Below are 23,250 nucleotides of genomic sequence, written 5' to 3' on the forward strand. Positions count from 1 at the left end.
TGAAGGTGCAATGTAGGCACCTCCATCTGCTAAATATATGTAGGCCAGGCTCCGATAATAACTCAGAAATAACCGCAAGTCAAGACTTGTTTTTTTCTCTCCAAAGGGTGTGACTAACCATTTCATTTAAACAGGGTTTACAGGTTTTAACTCTTTTCAATCAATAATCTATCACATTTACTCCCCCCACCCCACCCCACCCTCCCAACCCCAGCAACTTTTTACAATCAGTCTTTTTAATCTGAAGACACACCGGCTGAGTGTGTTATTTTCAATACTAGAAAAGGGATGGGCCCTTAATGAACAAGGCACACTGTCAGAGTACGTCTATTTCAAGTATAACACACAGCATTACCAATGCTTACTGCCGATGGGAAAAAAGAACAGGAAGTTATACTATAGGAATGGAAACAGGAGTAGGCCATTCAGCCCCTCGAGTCTGTTCAATTGGATCATGACCATTTGTATCTTAATTCCATTTACCTGCCTTTGCTCCATAGGCCTTAATACCCTTACCCAACAAACATAACACTGAGGTCGTAATGCCGTATTGAATCTCCATTAAATTGACCCCATACCCTTATTATTGATCACTAAAATTGACCTCATATTTCTATGAAATTAATCCCACAATTTCTTATTGTATCTCTGTGATATTGATCCCATGGTGCCTTATCATATCTCTCAGAAACATCAGCGTGCGTTTATATGGAACTTTTGAATGTAGAGACAAGTACAGATGCCATGCAGAACTGGAAGAGTTAGGTAACATGAGGATCTAATAGGTAGGTTTTGAGGGGGTTTTTGAAGGTGGGAGAGTGGTCGAAATGGCAGTGTTCAGGAGAACAATCATGCTTCATCAAATTAAAATCTGAATCCTGCAAGCCCTACTGATATGTAACATGCAACAGAGATTCAATCATAGAATCATAGAAAGGTTACAGCACGGAAGGAGGCCATTCGGCCCATCGAATCCACGCCGGCTCTACGCAAGAGCAATCCAGCTAGTCCCACTCCCCCGCCGTTTCCCCGTGGCCCTGCAATTTTGTTCCCTTTCAAGTACTTATCCAGTTCCCTTTTGAAGGCCATGATTGAATCTGCCTCCACCACCCCCTCGGGCAGTGCATTCCAGATCCTAACCACTCGCTGTGTAAAAAAGTTTTTCCTCATGTCACCTTTGGTTCTTTTGCCAATCACCTTAAATCTATGCCCTCTGGTCCTTGACCCTTCCGCCAATGGGTTGAGTTTCTCTCTATCTACTGTGTCTAGACCCTTCAATCAGGCTGAATTCTTTGTGTTCGATGTAATCCTTCCCTTAGGCTTTAAATCGGATCTGGGACACAATTGTTGAACCCCAGTCGGTTTATTCCTGTTTGCACATGATCAAGCTGGTGAGTCATTTTTCTTGCACAATACTCCGCGTGCAATTTACTTATTCACCATGTGTTATCCAACAGATAATTGAACACATTCTGATCTTAAGGCCAAGGCGGAAGAAGTGGGCCTGACCTCAACACACTGAGCTGGTACATCCGACACTGAAACACGTGACACAAAGCGAGCAAGCCTCAACCTGAATTGGTCCACGTCAGAGTGAAGAAACAATTCAGCCTCCAGCAGAGCTGAGAGCTGAGTGAGTTGGAGTCATGGTAGTGAGTTGGTTGAGTTAGCCCAAGACAAGGTGGAGAAATCATCTAGCCAGAGTCAAACCAAGAAAGGAATGTGGGTCAAGAGAACGGCCGGGACTTCCACAAAGTTATTGGGGTTGAAATTGGACCTCGTTGCGGCCGTTTTCCGGGACCACCAGGAGACCAATTTCAAGGGGCTACGTCCCACGCCCCAATAACGCCCGAAATACTTCCGACCCCATATTGAGTCGGGCGATTTTTCATGCATCCCTGGAAGCCGCCTAAAACAGGCGTTAGGCCCCTTGCATATGTCAATGAGGGGCCTAATGCCTGTTTTAGGACCCCTGCCTGAAATTGGGCTCCCCGAGAGGAGCAGGAGCAAGCCCTGCTCGCCTCAGAATTTCCTGCCGTGGGTGCAGCCTAGCAAATGGCCGCCAACAAAAGTTTTGTTCAAAATAAACTTTCATGCGGAGCCAGGAGGATCCGAATTGATTCAGATGCTCTGACAACGTTGGACACTTTGAGTTTCTTCATGTACCTGTTCTATATGACATTAGACTCCTGAACCACCTTGACTGGATTTAGAAACTTGCCATTGTCTGAAGTTAAGTAATCCTTTTAAGATGATAGCCATTTCCTAATCAAAGGCCGGCGACAGGCATGGTGCCCATCTTCCTGTCATTGCATGTAGACAGGAGCCCCTTTAAGATGCATCATCTTAAGTTTACCTCATGTAGGAACTTCTCGGCTGTGGCAGGATTCATGCCAATGACTCAATGGGCTGAATGGCCGACTCCTGTTCCTATGTTCCTATGAATGGCCAACTCCTGTTCCTATGAATGGCCAACTCCTGTTCCTATGACCGCACAAATCTGATGGCTCCACCAAGCTTAACTCTCTTGCTACTGTTGACTTTGTACTTTGGCTTTGACATTTGGATTCATATATTTTTTGCTTGCTTTCGCACTAATGCCTGCTATTCCCCCCCCCTGACAGTAGATAGAAGCACTTTCCAGGAGGCATCATTGAACGATACAGCACAGGAGGAGGCCATTCGGCCCATCGTGCCTGTGCAGGTTCTTGCTGAAAAAGCTGTCCAATTAGTCCCACTCCCCTGCTCTTTCCCCATAGTCCTGCAAATTATTTCCCCTTCAAGTATTTATCCAATTTCCTTTTGAAAGTTACTATTGAATCTGCTTCCACCGCCCTTTCAGGCAGCGCATTCCAGATCATCACAACTCGTTGCATAAAAAAATGTTTCCTCGTGTTGCATTATATAAATGCAAGATCTTTCTATCTTTCACCCTATCAACACACACACATTTTTGAGCAGGGGTCACTGGTTAGCAATGAGGAATGGGAATCCTGCAGGACTTTCCCCCTTCCCCCCACCTTGCTCAGGGACGTTGTAGTGGCCCCTACCTCTGCTCTGACTGAGACACGCAAACTCGGCACAGATCATTGACCCCCCACCCCCCAACCCCTCGATTCCTCAATGCACTCATAAACCGAGTCATTGGGGACCTAAAGTCTTCCAACGTTAAATGAGATTCGCTCGTTAAGTTTCATCCTTGCGAGGGACATGCCCCTTTTGGAACTGAGTATCGGGTGGGAGGCATAAATGATGGTGGATTCAATGCCACCCGTTTAGCACCACCTCCCGAGACAAACTTCTACCCCAATAACTTTTCGGTTCTATCTGCCTTCTGCTGCTCTGACATGGGGTGCTTGGAGGTGTTCAAGAGGGGAAAACTCGGACTCGGATATACTCTCACCCACCGCCCCCACCACGTGGAGTGTCTTCCATGGTAACCTGTCTCAGGTCAAAGCTCTGCACTGTTTCTCACCTCAATAACATCCAAGGACCAAGCATCCCAAATATGGACGTGTCAGGGAGGGAAGCTGCAAGTGAAGGGATTGGCTCCCAGCCGAAAGCTATGCCCCTTCTGTCTCTCGCACACTGTGTAAAAACGTAAGGAGCATGAAGAGGCCATCGGGTCCACACCCCCCTCCCAGACAGAGCAACTCCCACCAATCTGCCTGCTCCATACAGGAGCGATTCTGCGATCCTTCCCTCCAGGCAGGGCAGCTCCAGTGACAGGGAGGTTGCAGCCCTCTCTCCAACCTCCGCTCCGTGCCGGTGCAGGAGGGCAGGAGCGAGGAATCGTCCCTCACACCTCTCATTGCCTTTGCTCCCCAAAAACTCATTCAGCTGTCTGTTGAACGCATTTGCACTGGTTTCTTCAATTGCCTTTCCTCGCAACTTATTCTGCCATCATACCTACCACCTACTCTATGATTCCTTCATCTGTTGCTTATCATCAATGTATCCCCAGGCTCCAGTTCTCCAATATTCTAATGGAAGCTACAACCTGGAGTGCCTTTTAGTATTTCTCTATGCTCTATCCTCCTTCCAAAAACTTGTTCTTGGGACGTGGGTTCAAGGCTGCCTTTTTTGCCCATCCCTAGTTGCCCTGAGAAGATGGTACATAGGAACATAGGAACAGGAGTAGGCCATTCAGCCCCTCGTGCCTGCTCCGCCATTTGATAAGATCATGGCTGATCTGTGATCTAACTCCATATACCTGCCTATGGCCCATATCCCTTAATATCTTTGGTTGCCAAAAAGCTATCTATCTCAGATTTAAAATTAGCAATTGAGCTAGTATCAATTGTTGTTTGCAGAAGAGAGTTCCAAACTTCTACCACCCTTTGTGTGTAGAAATGTTTTCTAATCTCGCCCCTGAAAGGTCTGGCTCTAATTTTTAGACTGTGCCCCCTACTCCTAAAATCCCCAACCAGCGGAAATAGTTTCTAAAGTATAACCTCCTCCGTCGGGGAATTGAACCCCAGTCTCCCACGCGACAGGCGGGGATACTCACCACTATACGAACGAGGAACCGGTAGTGGGCCTTCTTCTTGAATCGCAGCAGTCCTTGAGATGATGGTGCTCCCATGAGGGTGTTAGGTAGTGAATTCCAGAATACTGACTCAGCAACAATGACAGAACAATGATATATATCCAAGTGGGGATGGTGTGTGATTGGAGGGGTACACAAAGGTGATGGTGTTCCCATGATCTTACCACTCTTGTCCTTTTCAGTGGTAGAGGTCGTGGACGCCTCTGTCCTGGATGGTATCGAGTTTCTTGAGAGTTGTTGCAGCTGTGCCCATCCAGGCAAGTGGAGAGTATTCTATCACTCTCCTGACTTGAGCCTTGTGGGTGATAGAGACACTCTGAGGAGTTAGGAGGTGAGCCATTCATCATAGAGTACCCAGCCACTGATATGGCTGGTCTAATTAAGCTTCTGGTCAATGGTAACCCTGTGGACGTTGATGGTGGGGGACGTGGCTATAGTGGTGCCATTGAAGACCAATGGAAGTGCTTGGACCTTCCCTACTCCTTCCTGCTCTTGTAGTACAGTGAGAAAGCTTGGGCACACGACTATCGCAGCTTCCTTCATTCACACCTAAAATGAGTCTATTACCGCTATAGGGAAGGTTTATTGTTTAGCAGGTAATGTTCTATAGTATTTGGATGGAAGAGAACAAATTTGCACGTTAATAACTCAGGGCTTCTTACTATGGCCATGTAAGGAATTCCCCTAGTTCAACAAAGCAATTCTCTCTTTTAGCCCTAATCACAAGACATTGCCAATACTACAGAACTCGTTGACCTGTATTATTCACAAATCTTTCCTGTTTATCACATGATGTGAAGTAATACTGTAAACGTGTCGAACCAATTCATCATAAAGCATCGCCCAAATTCCACAGTAACAGGGTATACGTGGAGTCAGAAGCATCAGTTGTCTCCCAAATTGTGTCGCAAACCAGTCTATTAATATACAATTTTCCCAATTGCCCAACATAACTTTGGCGGAAAATCTGTGCTAATCTTCCTGATGGCATTTCCAGTGCAGCTGGTCTCAAAGTGTTTCTTACGGGTGAGAATGGGAAGTGTTGTCTTTTAGCTTGAGGAGCTAAGAAAGTAAAAAGGCTTGTTAAAAGCACTCTGGACGTCTTTAATCCTTCTGTCATATCGACGCCTACGTCCGGTCTCTTGAAAATTTTGAAACCTGGACTGGCGCCTGCGTTTAGTATCTGGAACATTTGGAAGCCTGGTAACCATCGAATCTTCCATTCTTTGTGTCACGGCGGAAGGCCCCATTTGTTCCATGAAGGCTGAAGGAATGACTGTTTCCCCAGGAATTTTTTTAAGGCAACAGACACTTGATCCAACAGAGTCTCTTTTCCCGAGAACTGGACGCCAATTAGGACCAGCTGCCTGACCATATGAGACACCTGAGTAGAATCTAGTAATTTAAACACTAGTATCGATCCAGGGATTCCCAATTGGAACTTTGTCAACCTTTTGTACAATTTGTTAAAATTGTCCATGATATACTCTTCCATTGAATGACCGGCCATTTTCCAAAATCTATCAAATGCTGACCAGGCCTCATAGGCACTTAACAGGTCATCTATCTTGTAGATTTGATCCAGAAATTCTATTAGAAAGGTAAAACCTTCATCATTATCCAAAATATCTGCATCCATCTCAGAAAATACCTTACTTCTGATTTTACTTTGATCAGGAAGCGACAATGCCAAGGCCATGCCTCGTTTTCTCTTTGGCAGAGTAGTAACCCGTGTCCACATAGCAACCTCATTCTTCCACTGGTCATACAGATCAAACTCCGAGAACATCGGAGGGAAATCGTACCTCAACAACTTAAACTCGCTTTCTGCCATCTTCCACAATGGCCACTAGGCTTTCAAGTTTTCTTTTACGTCCAAAAAAAATCATAGTTTCCAACCTCCACCTTTAGGCACCCATCCTCTGCTATTATGTTACAAACTGGATAGCCAGGCGGTGAAGGATTGAATACCAGAGCCTGGTCTTCAGTTGCTTCCAAGCCTTTATTCACAGAGCTCCACATTACACCCACCACACCACACCCTAGATCAGCTCTCTTATAAATGGATACGAGAGAGTCCCCAATTGATACCCACCACCTGAATACAGTTAACACTAATTGATATAAATCACATGGATACAATTAACAACCTGCTTATGCTCGTAAACAGGGCTTCTGCCGATCTTCCCCCGAAGTTGTGTCAGTCGATCGGGAGATTGCACCATCTCACACCAAGTCCCTTTCACCCATCACTCCTGTGCTTGCTGACCTACATTGGCTCTCAGTCTAGTAACGCCTCAATTTTAAAATGCTCGTCCTTGTTTTCAAAACCCTCTATGGATTTTGCCCCTTCCAAAACTGTGAAACAGAAATGACTCAGGATTTTGGTTAATTTCATGCAAAATGTCAGTTTCTGAGAAGACTGGATGGTATCAGTTTGAAGAGCTGCACTTGTTTCCGTTTCCAATTCAATTGCATTTTGTGGGTGATATCTGATTTTGAGTGCTCACATGCAATCTAACCATATTCACGTACTTCCGCTTAATCAGCAACTGAAATTGCAAAATCCTGCAGAGAGTCTGCATCAGATTTGCTCGTTTATATGATCGAACATGTGCTGGCACTCCCTTTCTGTTTACCTGGTCAGCGTGACTCAGTTGGTAACACTCTCATCTCTGAATCAGAAGGCCATGGGTTGAAGCACTATTACAGGGCTTGAGCTTATCATCTACACTGACACTGAGGAATGAGGGAGTGCCACATTGCCTCTGCTGTCTCTTAGGTGAGATATTAATCCAAGACCTTGTCCATTCAGGAGGAGGTAAAAGATCCCATGGCAGTATCCGAAGAGCAGAGGCGCACTCCCAGTGTTTTGGCCGACACTCAACCAACGCCACTGAAACAGATTCACTGGTCATTTCATCTCATTCACTGTTTGTGGGACCTTCCTGTGTGCAAATTGGCTGCTGCATTTTCCTACATAACGGTCACTAACTTTGAATGTAATGAATTGGCTGCGAAGAGCCTAGAGACACCCCAAGATAGTGAACAGAGGCCGATACCTGAATATTCTTTCTTTACCTATTTGGCATTTTTCTAGCCAGTGGCCCCTGCCATTCCCTGAACACTCCAATGTTCCCTTTGCTATTTGGGATGGTGACACATGCATGACTAAAGAATGAGTACACAGTGACCCTCCCGGTCTCAGATAGGGTGCGGTTTGGCAATTTCCTTCACCTCTGATTTCATTGTGAGGTCTGGTGTACTTTAAATACCTCACCAGGCAGGTGTGGACAAGGCTAGCCCAGCAGCTGTATATATCTACATGCTTTCTTCACTGCGTCAGCATGAATTTACAGATGCCAGCACTCACTCGCTCGCAGTTCTTGCCAACTCCTTGCTCTGCCCACTCCCGTTCCCAGCTTCCCGGTCTTCATTGCGCTCTCCTTCAATTCCCAGCTCCTCTGGCTTTCTTCCCTGCTTAACGCCAATGTAACTAAGCATATTCCCCACTTGTACAATTGCCCCTGGTGGTTTTATTTCAGAATGTAAGGGCTGATTCTGCACTCAGTCGCTCAGGGCACAAAATGGAGCTTCCAGAACCGCTGGTTGGGCAATCGTGGGCCAGAGGACCTGCCATTTCACGTCTATTATGGGTGGAAAAATCACGTCCCGTGAGTCTACGGTTTCCAGTCGGCGTTCTCCGGGAAGTGCCAGGACTGCTCCGTTTTCCCAATCGACCTTAGAATCTCGCGAGTTTAGGGTTCGAGACTGGTTTAGGAACAGAGAAACATACACGACTGGGAACTGGGGGGGCAAACGGCGTCAATTTGGCCCATCTGAGGCGCTGAAATTGGTCTTGGGAGGCGGTGCAAAACGGGCGGGAGCGAATTGACAGCCCGTTCCATGATTTTCTTTTCCCTTGAAGTAAATGGAAATATCAGTCAGCTGGAGAGCACCGCTCCGCTGAAGAAGTCACACTCAATCATCCAAATCCAGAAACCACAAATTCATTCGTGTTGTTATTGTCTTTGTTTTTGTAAGAACCACTTGTGCAAGTTACACAGCTAGCCGAGATAAAATTTAAAATAAAACCACCAGCATTAAACTACTTGAGGTGCCCCGCTAGCTTCAGGCCTCCTTTCCCCAGTTAAAGTTTGTTAAAGAAGGACACTGAGGGTTTTGTACACTTTCTGCACTGGCAGGGGAATGTCTCATCTTCACACGGTAATGAGGAGTCTACTGTGGCAGTTACCTTTACCCTGTGAAAACAACAAGGTTCAGCCCTCCACAACAACAACACCGTGCATCAATATAGCGCCTTTAACATAGTAAAACATTGACGGGGAAGAGAATCTACCTAAGCAATGGAACTGGGCAGAATTTATAAAGACTACCCAATGAGCCATTGCATGGATTGCCATTCCCAATGTGGAGCTTTGCCAGTCGGGAACAGAGATTGGGAATTCAGGGGAGGGTCACCTGCGATTTTCCATCACGGACGGAGAATCACGGAGGGAATGCAGCGGAATCCACAACATGTGTTCCCAGCGGGGGGGGGGGGGGGGTTATGAAATGACCCCCTCTTATCTCTCCACAATGAAGATGGGAGGGAGCCTCTATACTCCATACACTGGAGAGAGTGTGTTAACTCTCAATAATGATACAAAAATTGGTAGGGTGGTAAATAGCGAGGAGGATAGCCTCAGTCTGCAGGACGATATAGATGGGTTGGTCAGATGGGCGGAACAGTGGCAAATGGAATTTAACCCGGAAAAGTGCGAGGTGATGCACTTTGGAGGGACGAACAAGGCAAGGGAATACACAATGAATGGGAGGACCCTCGGCAAGACAGAGGGTCAGAGGGATCTTGGTGTGCAAGTTCACAGATCCCTGAAGGCGGAGGAACAGGTAGATAAGGTGGTAAAGAAGGCATATGGGATACTTGCCTTTATTAGCCGAGGCATAGAATATAAGAGCAAGGAGGTTATGATGGAGCTGTATAAAACACTGGTTAGGCCACAGCTGGAGTACTGTGTGCAGTTCTGGTCGCCACACTACAGGAAGGATGTGATCGCTTTGGAGAGGGTGCAGAGGAGATTCACCAGGATGTTACCAGGGCTGGAGCGCTTCAGCTATGAAGAGAGACTGGGAAGATTGGGTTTGTTTTCCTTGGAGCAGAGGAGGCTGAGGGGGGACATAATTGAGGTGTACAAAATTATGAGGGGCACAGATAGGATGGATACTAAGGAGCTTTTTCCCTTCGTTGAGGGTTCTATAACAAGGGGACATAGATTCAAGGTAAAAGGCGGGAGGTTTAGAGGGGATTTGAGAAAGAACTTTTTCACCCAGAGGGTGGTTGGAGTCTGGAACTCACTGCCTGAAAGGGTTGTGGAGGCAGGAACCCTCACAACATTCAAGAAGCATTTGGATGAGCACTTGAAATGCCATAGCATACAAGGCTACGGACCAAATGCTGGAATATGGGATTAGAGTAGACAGGGCTTGATGGCCGGCGCGGACACGATGGGCCGAAGGGCCTCTATCCGTGCTGTATAACTCTATGACTCTATACTCCATACACTGGAGGGAGCGTGTTAACTCTATACTCCATACACTGGAGGGAGCGTGTTAACTCTATACTCCATGCACTGGAGGGAGCGTGTTAACTCTGTACTCCATGCACTGGTAGGAGTGTGTTAACTCTATACTCCATGCACTGGAGGGAGCGTGTTAACTCTATACTCCATACACTGGAGGGAGCGTGTTAACTCTATACTCCATACACTGGAGGGAGCGTGTTAACTCTATACTCCATGCACTGGAGGGAGCGTGTTAACTCTATACTCCATGCACTGGAGGGAGTGTGTTAACTCTATACTCCATGCACTGGTAGGAGTGTGTTAACTCTATACTCCGTACATTGGAGGGAGCGTGTTAACTCTATACTCCATACACTGGAGGGAGCGTGTTAACTCTATACTCCGTACATTGGAGGGAGCGTGTTAACTCTATACTCCATACACTGGAGGGAGCGTGTTAACTCTATACTCCATACACTGGAGGGAGCGTGTTAACTCTATACTCCATACACTGGAGGGAGCGTGTTAACTCTATACTCCATACACTGGAGGGAGCGTGTTAACTCTATACTCCATACACTTGAGGGAGCGTGTTAACTCTATACTCCATACACTGGAGGGAGCGTGTTAACTCTATACTCCATACACTGGAGGGAGCGTGTTAACTCTATACTCCATACACTGGAGGGAGCGTGTTAACTCTATACTCCATACACTGGAGGGAGCGTGTTAACTCTATACACCATGCACTGGAGGGAGTGTGTTAACTCTATACTCCATACACTGGAGGGAGTGTGTTAACTCTTTACTCCATGCACTGGAGGGAGTGTGTTAACTCTATACGCCATGCACTGGAGGGAGCGTGTTAACTCTATACTCCATGCACTGGAGGGAGCGTGTTAACTCTATACTCCATACACTGGAGGGAGCGTGTTAACTCTATACTCCATGCACTGGAGGGAGCGTGTTAACTCTATACTCCATGCACTGGAGGGAGCGTGTTAACTCTATACTCCATACACTGGAGGGAGCGTGTTAACTCTATACTCCATGCACTGGAGGGAGCGTGTTAACTCTATACTCCATACACTGGAGGGAGCGTGTTAACTCTATACTCCATGCACTGGAGGGAGCGTGTTAACTCTATACTCCATGCACTGGAGGGAGCGTGTTAACTCTATACTCCATGCACTGGAGGGAGCGTGTTAACTCTATACTCCATGCACTGGAGGGAGCGTGTTAACTCTATACTCCATGCACTGGTAGGAGTGTGTTAACTCTATACTCCGTACATTGGAGGGAGCGTGTTAACTCTATACTCCATACACTGGAGGGAGCGTGTTAACTCTATACTCCGTACATTGGAGGGAGCGTGTTAACTCTATACTCCATACACTGGAGGGAGCGTGTTAACTCTATACTCCATGCACTGGAGGGAGCGTGTTAACTCTATACTCCATACACTGGAGGGAGCGTGTTAACTCTATACTCCATACACTGGAGGGAGCGTGTTAACTCTATACTCCATACACTGGAGGGAGCGTGTTAACTCTATACTCCATACACTGGAGGGAGCGTGTTAACTCTATACTCCATACACTGGAGGGAGCGTGTTAACTCTATACTCCATACACTTGAGGGAGCGTGTTAACTCTATACTCCATACACTGGAGGGAGCGTGTTAACTCTATACTCCATACACTGGAGGGAGCGTGTTAACTCTATACTCCATACACTGGAGGGAGCGTGTTAACTCTATACTCCATACACTGGAGGGAGCGTGTTAACTCTATACACCATGCACTGGAGGGAGTGTGTTAACTCTATACTCCATACACTGGAGGGAGTGTGTTAACTCTTTACTCCATGCACTGGAGGGAGTGTGTTAACTCTATACGCCATGCACTGGAGGGAGCGTGTTAACTCTATACTCCATGCACTGGAGGGAGCGTGTTAACTCTATACTCCATACACTGGAGGGAGCGTGTTAACTCTATACTCCATGCACTGGAGGGAGCGTGTTAACTCTATACTCCATGCACTGGAGGGAGCGTGTTAACTCTATACTCCATACACTGGAGGGAGCGTGTTAACTCTATACTCCATGCACTGGAGGGAGCGTGTTAACTCTATACTCCATACACTGGAGGGAGCGTGTTAACTCTATACTCCATGCACTGGAGGGAGCGTGTTAACTCTATACTCCATGCACTGGAGGGAGCGTGTTAACTCTATACTCCATGCACTGGAGGGAGCGTGTTAACTCTATACTCCATGCACTGGAGGGAGCGTGTTAACTCTATACTCCATGCACTGGAGGGAGCGTGTTAACTCTATACTCCATGCACTGGAGGGAGCGTGTTAACTCTATACTCCATGCACTGGAGGGAGCGTGTTAACTCTATACTCCATGCACTGGAGGGAGCGTGTTAACTCTATACACCATGCACTGGAGGGAGCGTGTTAACTCTATACTCCATGCACTGGAGGGAGCGTGTTAACTCTATACACCATGCACTGGAGGGAGCGTGTTAACTCTATACTCCATGCACTGGAGGGAGCGTGTTAACTCTATACTCCATACACTGGAGGGAGCGTGTTAACTCTATACTCCATACACTGGAGGGAGCGTGTTAACTCTATACTCCATACACTGGAGGGAGCGTGTTAACTCTATACTCCATACACTTGAGGGAGCGTGTTAACTCTATACTCCATACACTGGAGGGAGCGTGTTAACTCTATACTCCATACACTGGAGGGAGCGTGTTAACTCTATACTCCATACACTGGAGGGAGCGTGTTAACTCTATACTCCATACACTGGAGGGAGCGTGTTAACTCTATACTCCATACACTGGAGGGAGCGTGTTAACTCTATACTCCATACACTGGAGGGAGCGTGTTAACTCTATACTCCATGCACTGGAGGGAGCGTGTTAACTCTATACTCCATACACTGGAGGGAGCGTGTTAACTCTATACTCCATGCACTGGAGGGAGCGTGTTAACTCTATACTCCATACACTGGAGGGAGCGTGTTAACTCTATACTCCATGCACTGGAGGGAGCGTGTTAACTCTATACTCCATACACTGGAGGGAGCGTGTTAACTCTATACTCCATGCACTGGAGGGAGCGTGTTAACTCTATACTCCATGCACTGGAGGGAGCGTGTTAACTCTATACTCCATGCACTGGAGGGAGCGTGTTAACTCTATACTCCATGCACTGGAGGGAGCGTGTTAACTCTATACTCCATGCACTGGAGGGAGCGTGTTAACTCTATACTCCATACACTGGAGGGAGCGTGTTAACTCTATACTCCATGCACTGGAGGGAGCGTGTTAACTCTATACTCCATGCACTGGAGGGAGCGTGTTAACTCTATACACCATGCACTGGAGGGAGCGTGTTAACTCTATACTCCATGCACTGGAGGGAGCGTGTTAACTCTATACTCCATACACTGGAGGGAGCGTGTTAACTCTATACTCCATACACTGGAGGGAGCGTGTTAACTCTATACTCCATACACTTGAGGGAGCGTGTTAACTCTATACTCCATACACTGGAGGGAGCGTGTTAACTCTATACTCCATACACTGGAGGGAGCGTGTTAACTCTATACTCCATACACTGGAGGGAGCGTGTTAACTCTATACTCCATACACTGGAGGGAGCGTGTTAACTCTATACTCCATACACTGGAGGGAGCGTGTTAACTCTATACTCCATGCACTGGAGGGAGCGTGTTAACTCTATACTCCATACACTGGAGGGAGCGTGTTAACTCTATACTCCATGCACTGGAGGGAGCGTGTTAACTCTATACTCCATACACTGGAGGGAGCGTGTTAACTCTATATCCTAATAGGGTATCCCATAATCAACATTCTAATAACTTTTGTTTTTGAATCCATGCAGGCCAATGGGGTCAGGTTCCCTATCCGGTCTTGAAAGCAATCATATAACTGCAAATTAGCAAAACCAAGGTCACACACCAGACTATCAAATTCATCCAGATATTTTTAAATCTATACTAAAGGCTAGTGGAAATCTGGAACTCTCTCTCTCAAAAAGCTGTTGAGGCTGGGGGTTAATTGAAAATTTAAAAACTGAGATTGATAGATTTTTGTTAGGCAAGGGTATTAAGGGATACGGAACCAAGGTGGGTAGATGGAGTTAAGATACCGATCAGCCATGATCTAATTGAATGGCGGAACAGGCTCGAGGGGCTGAATGGCCTACTCCTGTTCCTTGTTTCTCTGATGAAAATTGCAGTTCTGACTCCTCCTCCAAGTGTCTAATTCTTTTCGGGTCCTGTTCTTATATACTTTATACTTGCAGTGCGTCTAGGCCTCTAGAATTACTTGCAGATATGCTTCAGGTTGTGCCTGAAATATGCATAGACCCGTACAGGTGTCGGCCCCCGAACTCTCCAGCTGACTTTCTTGAACCTCATGCCTTGGGAACTTGCCAATATCTTTGCCCTCGTTAAAATTTTCTTCGGGTCAGGGCCTGCCTTGCAACACGAGAGCATTGAAGGACAAATGGGAATCATAGAAAATTTATGGCACCGTAGGAGGCTACTCGGCCCATCGTGTCTGCGCCGGCCGAAGATGAGCCACCCAGCCTAATCCCACTTTCCAGCACTTGGTCCGTAGCCCTGTAGGTTACGGCACTTCAGGCACACATCCAGGTACTTTTTAAATGAGTTGAGGGCTTCTGCCTCTACCACTTTTTCAGGCAGTGATTTCCAGACCCCCACCACCCTCTGGGTGAAAACATTTTCCTCAGCTCCCCTCTAATCCTTCTACCAATTACTTTAAATCTATGCCCCCTGGTTATTGGCCTCTGCTAAGGGAAATAGGTCCTTCCTATTCACTCTATCTAGGCCCCTCATAATTTTGTACACCTCAATTAAATCACCCCTCGGCCTCCTCTGTTCCAAAGAGAACAACCCCAGCCTATCCAATCTACTCATAGCTAAAATTCTCCAGTCCTGGCAACATCCTCACAAATCTCTGTACCCTCTCTAATGCAATCACATCCTTCCTGTAATGTGGTGACCAGAACTTACACAGTACTCAAGCTGTGGCCTAACCAGTGTTTTACAGTTTCAGCATAACCTCCCTGTTCTTATATACATTGTGTAATTACTGAACAATTAGAGTGCGAGAAATTTAGAGATGATCAGTTGTCAGGAAAGTGAAGCTGAGACACACATTAACCCTCCCTCTCCACAGAACCATAGCTCCTACCTATATTGTATTTGGATTTTCAAAAGACCTTCGATAAGGTACCATGTAGTAGACTCATGACTAAAGTCAGAGCATGTGGAGTCAGGGGACAAGTAGCAGAATGGATAGCAAACTGGCTACAAAACAGAAAACAGAGAGTAGGGGTTAAAGGAGTTACTGAGACTGGCAAAAGGTGAGAAGTGGTGTTCCATAAGGATCGGTGCTGGGATTACTGTTGTTCTCCGTTTACATAAACAATTTTGGAATTGGAAGTTCAATTTCAAAATTTGCGGACGACACCAAATTGTATAGTTAATACCACTGCACCAAATACAGTAAGACATTAATGAACTTACAGAATGGGCGTGTAAATTGACAAATTAATTTCAATATAGATAAATATGAGGAGGTACATTTTGGTAGGAAGAATAAGGGGGCCACATACTGCTTGGATAATAAGAATCTAAGTGGGGTAGAGGAGCAGAGGGATCTGGGAGTATAGTACACACATCACTAAAAGTAGCGACGCAGGTTAATAAGGCCATAAAAAAAGCAAACCAAGCACTGGGGTTCATTTCTAGAAGGATAGAATTGAAAAGCAGGGAAGTTATGTTAAACTTGTATAAAACCTTGGTTAGACCACATTTGAACAGTTCTGGTCTCCATATTATAAAAAGGATATAGAGGCACTGGAGAGGGTGCAAAAAAGATTTCCTAGAATGATACCAGAACTGAGAATTTATACCTATCAGGAAAGATTGAGCAGGCTGAGAGGGGTGACCTGATAGAGGTCTTTATGATTATGAAAGGATTTGATAGGGTAAACGTAGAGAAGATGATTCCACTTGCGGGAACACCAGGACTAGGAGCCATAAATATAAGATAGTGACTAATAAATCCAATAGGAAATTCAGGAGAAACTTCTTTACTCAGTGGTTTGAATGTGGAACACGCTACCACAAGGAGTAGTTGAGGCGAATAGCATAGATGCATTTAAGAGGAAGCTAGATAAACACATGAGGGAGAAAGGAATAGAAGGATATGGCGATAGGGAGGGAGGAGGCTCGTGTGGAGCATAGACACCAGCATGGGCCAGTTAGGCCGAATGGCCTGCTTCTGCGATGTATATTCTATGCCATTCTATATAACTCTATGGGTGTCAAATAAACTATGGAACAGTTGGCAGGCTTCTCCATAAGTACCCATTTTTCCCACTTGAATTTAAAAAGCTAAACAGATTTCAGCCTTTCCAGTCACTTAGAGGTGTCAGCCTTGGCTCAGTTGGTAGCACGTTTGCCTCTGAGTTAGAAGGTTGTGGGTTCAAGTCCCACTCTTGACACTTCAGTGCTGCACTGTCGGAGGTGCTGTCTTTTGGATAAGACGTTAATCCGAGACCCCGTCTGCCCTCTCAGGTGGACGTAAAAGATCCCATGGCACTATTTCAAAGAAGAGCTGAGGAGTTCTCCCCGGTGTCCGGGCCAATATTTATCCCTCAACCAACATCACTAAAAAAAAAACAGATTATCTGGTCATTTATCTCATTGCTGTCTGTGGGATCTTGCTGGATGGGGAAAGAAATGTTTAACTTAACCTTGTCCTGCACAATCTTCTCTTTCCTACATTGTAACAGTGATTACACTTCAAAAGTACTTCATTGGCTGTAAAACGTAGGGATTTCCTGAGGTCGTGAAAGGCGCCATATAAATGCAAGTCTTCCTATTTCACCCCCAGCCGCGTGGTTTGGCACTGCATTTGGCATTTGAAGGTGATGATGCACCAAACCGAACACAACTCTTCTACCTGGGATTAACCGGCTATTGACAGGCAGCTACTATATAATCTAGTGTATGCATTGCACTAACTCCAGCCCTCAGCAACCCCTTACTCTTTATAAAGCCCAAGTCCCTCTAACACTAGAATACTGCCCCATCTCAAGGTGCCTCTTCTCACCCTCCTGAACAGGCTGGAAGATAAACCTCATCCAAAAGACTAAACAGTCCTTCTTTCAACTCTGGCCTCCAACCTCTCTCTGTCTGTCGCAATCTTTTTTGTCTTTATTCTGTGGATGCTACCTCTGAGGCAGAAGGTGAAAGGATAGACAGAAAAAAAAGGTTCCTATGTCCTGCCAGCCTAGGATGCGGCTGAATGGGATTTTACATACGTAGATGCAAAAACCACAGGTGTGATTTAGATACTGATGTGAGATGTACACCAGATTTCATGGTTTCATTGGGACTAAGGGCAGAATTAAGAGGGGGAGAGACAGGAAGACAGTAGCGCTGGCCTCTCAGATAGAAATCCATCAGGGCGATATGTTGTAAGCAACATTACTCACCGAGATCTCCATTAACTGGTCACTCCAGATCGACTTGTCTTCTGGAGAATTTAGCTCTGTTTGGAGTTTCCTTATATTTTTTGACAGACCTATAAACAATGACATTAATCATCATGCCCACTCTGGCACTTTGCCATGAAAAAAGATCAGATAGACTTCTGGGGTTCCAATGATTTGCACGAACATCAGTTACCACAAGAGATTTGATCTTCATTTCCTTTTGTTTCCTTGCGGTTGACCTACATTTCTGATGAAATGGTGACCTGTTTTTCTTCCTCATAGATGCTGAGTAATCTTCTCTGTAATGCCACCATTTCTGCTTTATTAGACTCAGTATAGATGAAGGGTATGTGACAAAAACGTAAGATTGTTGTGTGTCTGGTTTTGGTTTGATGCCTGTTCCTTTAAGTCCAGTCATTGTACGTAAGCATTTTACAAAGTGGCTGCAGTACGAATTCTTGTAACAAGCTTATCTCAATAAAAGTTGGACATTTTGTTAGTGGTTACAGATTCGAGTGGGGGATAATTCAAATTTAAACAGTGATTGGTTCAGTGTGTACATGACTGACAGCAGCATTTTAAATTTGAGCGGTCACTTATTCCAAGTTCTAGAGGTACCAGTAACTCTTTACGCCGATAATTACAGCCATTTTGGTTGGACTGCATAGAAGGAACTGGTCAGTTCAAAATTCCTGAGAAAGAAAAAAATTGGATTGAAGCTTTTAAGGGATAGTTTAGATTAGTGTGGGTTTCAGTGGTAGAAAAAAAACGCTGTGTAATATAGAAGTTATTTACAAAGGGTTAGTTTATTACTTAGAAGTACCATCTTTATGTTATTTTCCTGTCAAAAAGTTAGGTGGAAGGATTTCCACTGTGTATTTGGACTTTACTGTACCACTGTTAATTATTTGTTTGTTTTTCTTTTGCTAAATAAACTTACTCCAAGCTTAAAATGTCATCGGAAGGAGTGGCATTCTGTTTGCTCATTGAAGATGAGTGCGATCTTGTAAAGGCAAGGTATAATTCCGGTAGCTAAAAATATCCTGGGCAGGTTAACAAATGCTTACCTAGATACCAAGGCCAGCGCAGGGACTCAGCCACGAGAGTGCTCCAAGATATGGGAGATGAATAGGATTGGAAGGATAGCAAGGACCCAAACATGTAACAGAGCATATACCTGAAACATTAACTTGTCTGACTCACCTGATGTGAATTTCCAGCATTTTCTGCTCTCTAGTTTGACTAAAATCGCAGCGTGGGATACTGCTGATTAACCTGCTGATGCACCTATTGGACGTTCCTTTGTCCATTACTTTAATGAGGGCGTGAAACTGCTGCAAAATAAACACATTCAAGTAGTTGGATGGGTAAAGGATTCTTCTCTAATATTGCACAACACGATTTCAACCCATAACTCAGCGGTGTCAACCTTGGCTCAGTGGGCAGCACTCTCGCCTCTGGGTCAGCAAGTCCCACTCCAGAGGCTCGAGCACATAATGCAGGCTGACGGATCAGTGCAGTACTGAGGGAATGCTGCATTGTCGGAGGTGCCGTCTTTTGGATGAAACGTTAAACCAAGGCCCCGTCTGCCTTCCCAGGTGGAGGTAAAAGATCCCATGGCACTTTTTCAAAGAAGAGCAGGGGAGTTGTCCCCTGTGTCCTGGCCAATATTTATCCCTCAACCAACATCACTAAAACAGAAGCAAAATACTGTGGATGCTGGAAACACTCAGCAGGTCAGACAGCACCTGTGGAGAGAGAAACAGAATGCATGTTTCAGGTCAATGTCTAGTCATTATCACATTGCTGTTTGTGGGATCTTGCTGTGTGCAAAATTGGCTGCCACGTTTCCTACATTGCAACAGTGACTACACTTCAAAAATATCTCATTGGCTGTAAAGCACTTTGGAATGTCCTGAGGTTGTGAAATGTAAGTTCTTTCTTTATACTTCAGGAACAATCTTTTTGCCCTTTAGTCCATGTGTTACTTCCCTGTCCAAGCCATCCTCCTTCGTGCCCTGTGCTCTGAATCCTATTAAAACTCTGAGTGTGGAGAAAAGTGAATCAGCACTTAGCGTCACCAATTCCCCAGAAAAACAAATTAACTTTTGTCAAATTCCCTCAGGGCCGGAGACAGTTATTGTTAACGTGTGGTTACTCTCCTTGCCGTGTCATATACTCTCCCCAGAGGAAACAGCAAAGCAGCAGAATTGCCAACAATTATATTGTTGCTGAATTAACTCCAATCAATCAATGGAGTTTGTTTCTCGCCAGTAATAATGGCTTACTGAAGTAGTGCCTTCTCTTCGTAATTGACAGATGACACTGAATGGGTAGAGAATTATGAAGACGAAATGAAATAAAACACACTGGCCTAGAGATCGCATTGCGCGCCGTCTGTTTTCCTGATGCCCCAATATGGCGGGCAGGAGGCATGCGCACGTTTCCGGCCGGAAGTTCGCCGCCCGCCATATTGGATAAGGACAAAGAAGAGGCGTCCTTTATCCACGTCTGAAGCAGGCGTTAGGCCCTTTGTATAGGCAAATAAGGGGCCTTATACCGGTTTGAGGTCCCCTCTGCCTGACCAGTTTGCCCTGAGACAGCTAGTGCCGTCACAGTGACTGTTCCCTGCGCGAATTTCTAGGCCCTAATTTCAACCAAAAAAAAAATACATTACAGTCTCTTTATCTCTATGTTCCCAAAGAATTGTCGGCATGGATGTTCAGCACCTTCGTCGGTCTTGGGTCTTCTCTTGCCCTCTTCTCACACTTGATGGTGCGCCACACAATAGACCTTAGCCCTTCGAACCTTTGGTTTCTCAGTAAAAATAATTATTCCCTGAGGAATGTGATAGGAATTCACTCGTCTTCGATCGCTTTCCTCTTTAGGATGAGTGAAGAGAGTGACCTCGTGGGATTGGCTCTGCAGGTCTCACAGTGTCTGCTCCAGCTGCCTCATTTCATCCCAGAGTGACATGTTACTTACATTCATTTAATGATTATTTTCCCTCATGTTCTGTTGCTGCCTGTCTGTGGGTCAGGCTCCAAGCAGATTGGTCTCACAGACGCTAACATCTCGACCTCCCTTAAGGCAAAGACTGAGACAGTCTTCTGCTTACTCCAGTTGAGCAATGTGTTTTTTATATCCTGATCGAGTCACGATATTTATCCTCGGTGGGGGGGGGGGGGCAGTGTTTAAGCTAATAAATAAAATTGCAAAGCATCACGAAAACTCACAGGTCATTTTTGTCCTTTCGCATTTCCAAATTTTTCGGATATAGTTAATTTACTATGGACCCAGCTTCATTCCCACATGAATTGCAGATGGGACTCCTGGATAAACTTCTTCAAGCCTGAAGTCCCTTTAAAATTCCCTCATGTTCAAATCCCTCCGTGGCCTCACCCCTCCCTATCTCTGTAACCTTCTCCAATCTTCCAAGGGTTCTACGCTCCTCCAATTCTGGCTTCCTGTGCATCACCGATTTCCTTCGCCCCACCATTGGCGGCCGTGCCTTCAGCTAGGCTCTGGAATTCCCTCCCTAAACCTCTCCTCCTCTCTACCTCTCTCTCCTCCTTTAAGTCGCTCCTTAAAACCTACACCATTGACCAAGCTTTTGGTCACCCGTCCTAATATCTCCTATGTGGCTCAGCGTCAACTGTTGTATGATAATCGCTTCTGTGAAGCGCCTTGGGACGTTTTTACTACTACATGTTAAAGGCGCTATATAAATGCAGCTGTTGTTGTTAGAGTTGTTGGGATGAGATGTTAAACTAAGGGCCCAATTGTTTGTCCATTTGGTTATAAAAGATCCCTTGACATCATTTGAAGAAGAGCAGAGTATTTTAGCAAATATTTACCGCTTATTCAACACTACCAAACAGACTGTCTGGTCATTTGATCTTTATTGGATCTTATTGTGAGCAAATTGGCTGCCACGTGTCCCTACATTACAATAGCGACTGCATTTCAAAAGTGATTCTTTGGCTGTAAAGGACTATGGGACATGAAAGGGGCTATATAAATGCAAGTTCTTTCTTTCTTCATTAATAGTACACAAAAGTCCCTTCTCTCTGCTGGCTGTCAAGGGTCCTGTGTGAAAAGGTTTCGGGGCAGAATCGACCCAGCTCATAGTAGGGCCCACGTCATAGTACAGTTCATAATAACTTAGTGCAAATTAAAACTATAGTGACAGACTCAAAGAGGCCAGGACACCATGGAATAGTGAAGGAAACAGACATGTCACTCTGGTTTGCAGGTAGCGCACGGCTGGGGCTAAGCTTAAGGCAAATTCCTGGGCAAAACAGAGGTGAGACGTTCCACCAGAGCTGGTGGCTTATTGCTCACACAAGGGATGTGATCCCTTGGGCTGACATCCACGTGGCATAACGGATACCCGGGAGTGAGTTACAGGCTGGAATCGAATTTAGGGGTTCAGGTTGTTTATATATAGAATAACGGATACCCGGGAGTGAATTACAGGATGGAATCTAATTTAGGGGTTCAGATGGTTTATATATAGAATAACGGATACCCGGGAGTGAATTACAGGATGGAATCTAATTTAGGGGTTCGGATGGTTTATATATAGAATAATGGATACCCGGGAGTGAATTACAGGATGGAATCTAATTTAGGGGTTCAGATGGTTTATATATAGAATAACGGATACCCGGGAGTGAATTACAGGATGGAATCTAATTTAGGGGTTCGGATGGTTTATATATAGAATAATGGATACCCGGGAGTGAGTTACAGGCTGGAGTCTAATCGAGGGGTTCAGATGGTTTATATACAGAATAACGGATACTCTGGAGTCAGTTAATGGCTGGAATATTATCGAGGGGTTCAGATGATCTATGTATTGAATAAAGGATACACAGAATTCACATGCGATTTATAAAAAACTTGTTAAATCATTCTGTTAAAGTACCTCACACCATGTGGCAACAGTTTATCAGTAACTAAACAATAGGAACAATAAACTCACAACCACACGATGAGAGCAAAAAAATTTTTACGGTCCACAAGGCAGTTCCTTCAAGCTTGAGATAATGGTTAGGCACCAGCTATGATTTGCAACATCTCTCGATTAGATTCCAGCCTGTAACTCGCTCCCAGGTATCCATTAGTCTATACGGGTATTCCATCGTCTCTTTAATACAGTGAGGGTTGACATCAGATTTGCAACACTATGGACCTGATTCTCCGACTCAGGCTCCTCCTGAGGGTGCCGCTCACTGCCCTCGCCTGGCGGTAACGGCCTCAAGGTGCGGGTCGGTGGCCTTACTGCCCCCATTAACACCGGCCATGCGGCCAGCTCCATTTTGAAAGCAGCAAATGATTCACACGAGAGATAATTCCCCAACCCCACACTGGGTGTCCAAAGCGTCCGCCTGTCTCAGGCGGTAGGCTCCTTTAAACATGCAAATCAGGGCTAGAGGAGGCCGGTTGCCACAATAGGTGGGGACGGTCTGAGCCTGCGCTGTCCACACTCCGGCCAGTTCCACGGGCAATGGAAGCGAAGAGACCCCGGTCGAGCTA

Source organism: Heptranchias perlo, chromosome 8, assembly GCF_035084215.1.
Source record: "Heptranchias perlo isolate sHepPer1 chromosome 8, sHepPer1.hap1, whole genome shotgun sequence".
Taxonomy (NCBI): domain Eukaryota; kingdom Metazoa; phylum Chordata; class Chondrichthyes; order Hexanchiformes; family Hexanchidae; genus Heptranchias; species Heptranchias perlo.